Source organism: Triticum urartu, chromosome 5 (assembly GCF_003073215.2).
Source record: "Triticum urartu cultivar G1812 chromosome 5, Tu2.1, whole genome shotgun sequence".
Classification (NCBI taxonomy): domain Eukaryota; kingdom Viridiplantae; phylum Streptophyta; class Magnoliopsida; order Poales; family Poaceae; genus Triticum; species Triticum urartu.
In genome coordinates, this window is record NC_053026.1 from 535,684,958 (window position 1) to 535,686,985 (window position 2,028).

General features: G+C 40.6%; 1 non-coding gene across 1 annotated transcript; it reads right to left on the reverse strand.

Moving 5' to 3' along the window:
- Positions 1–540: 540 nt before the first annotated feature.
- Positions 541–612, reverse strand: TRNAP-CGG. The gene has a single exon. It is a non-coding gene; the product is annotated as a tRNA-Pro (tRNA).
- Positions 613–2,028: the final 1,416 nt, after the last annotated feature.

Below are 2,028 nucleotides of genomic sequence, written 5' to 3' on the forward strand. Positions count from 1 at the left end.
TCTGGATTGAACCGGGACTAAAGGGACAGGGCATTAGTACCGACCCTTTAGTCCCGGTTCAGGAACCGGGACAACATGCCCTTTTTCTACCAGTGTAACGGTCCGTAGGAGTTAAGGTCACGCATTCCTTGTTACCACAACTAGAGTTGACACGATCTCTACTCGCTTTAACACCTAAAATGCGGTTTCAAAATTAGTCTACTATGTGTTAGCTTCTATCAGACCACCAAATTATTGGGTAAACTAAACTAAAAACGGATTGTAAAATCCTAGTGAATTGTAATACGACTCACTATAGGGCGAATTCGAGCTCGGTACCCGGGGATCCTCTAGAGTCGACCTGCAGGCATGCAAGCTTTCTCCTTGATCGTTATGAGTGTATGGTGGTACATTTGGAGAGAGAGGAACAGCAAAATATCAATCTCAGGGCAGGGCAGCAGAGCTTTTATGGTGAATTGGTGATATATGGTCGCATTTGTGAGGAGTTGCAAACTTGGCGCTGCTGCATTCGGTCAAATTTAGTTGGGCTTTAAAAAAATAGGGGTGTTCCGAGAATCGAACTCGGGACCTCTCGCACCCGAAGCGAGAATCATACCACTAGACCAAACACCCTGTGTGACCAAATCGCTAATTCTCCTTTTAAACCACGTAGCTTATCAGGAGCTATCCTATGTTTTTTTTTTGTCTTTGCCGATGCTATTCTTTCTCCGTTGATGAGCTACGACGAAAACACTGACTGGCATATTGACATGCTTTTTTTGCCGGTGCTTGTTGTAGGGTAGATGGAAATCCAAGTAAAAGGGACATGAGGAATTGACACAACTCAGCAAAAGAAAAGCGTGAGCATGAATACGTACGGCACTCCAACCATGTTACTATAAGTCACCTTATGAAAATCAAATAATCCCAAAACACTAAGACACAAAAGAGTAGTACTAGTTGCATGCATATTAATTAGACTCTATTTATTAATTGGAGAATCAATGCATGTAATTTCTGTGGCACGTTATTTGGATTTGAAAAGGACTTTCAACTAAGGCTGGTTGTAATGGGGAGTATCATATACTAGTATCATGCATATGATACTAGTGTATGATACTACCTCACTAATGCATAGTATCACATATTAGTATCATGTAGTACTCTATTTATTGCCATGCATGACACAAAGTAGCATAGCATTTATTATGATACGGTATCATGATATGATACTCCATCCTATCTTTCTTTATTTAATACTATGACACCTCATCAAAATTGCCTAGTTGGCATGCATAATAGTAGTTATGATACTACCATTACAACCAGCCTAATAGCATGTTTTTAGTTGAGAAAGGAATGCTTTGATTGGTTTCATCCGTCATTCAAATTTTTTTCTAGCCCAAGCTCTTTGCGCCTAGGTTGCGGTGCACCTTCTAAGATGCCTAATGCACCTAGACGGAGAGAGTAATCGTCATACGCCGAGTTGGCATGGTAGCTATCTCATGCCTTGCTACAATGAAAATAATTAATGGGGGAGCGATCAAAAATGCATAGCTCATCCCGAACTCATCTTTTCCAGGGTAAATAGTAGATTCAGAAAAAATAGCAAAAACATATTAAAACAATCTGAAACGTTCGTACTTCAAAGATGCTCGACTCTTCTAGCCGCTTGCAAATTTTCATTGAAGGAGGTTCGTAATGAAACAAGCGGAGCTCCAAAATGTCCAAAGTTGCAAAAAAATGTCAAACTCCTTTTTTCCTTCTGAGCTCCTCCAAACTCATATCGTCAAGAAATCTTGCAAGCACCTACACAAGAGTCGAGCATATTTGATGTCCAAAACATTCAGATATACTTCCTTCATCTTAAAATAAATAGCTTAATTTTGTATTAACTTTATTATAAAGTTGAGACACTTCTCAGGAGCTGGACTGTTGGAACAGATGCAGGTGGGCATTGAAACGCCGGCCACGGCGGTGATGGATTAATTTCGTCTGCAGTGGGAAACGGATGGGAGGTCAGTTTCGTGCGTCCTGGTGACAAGGATA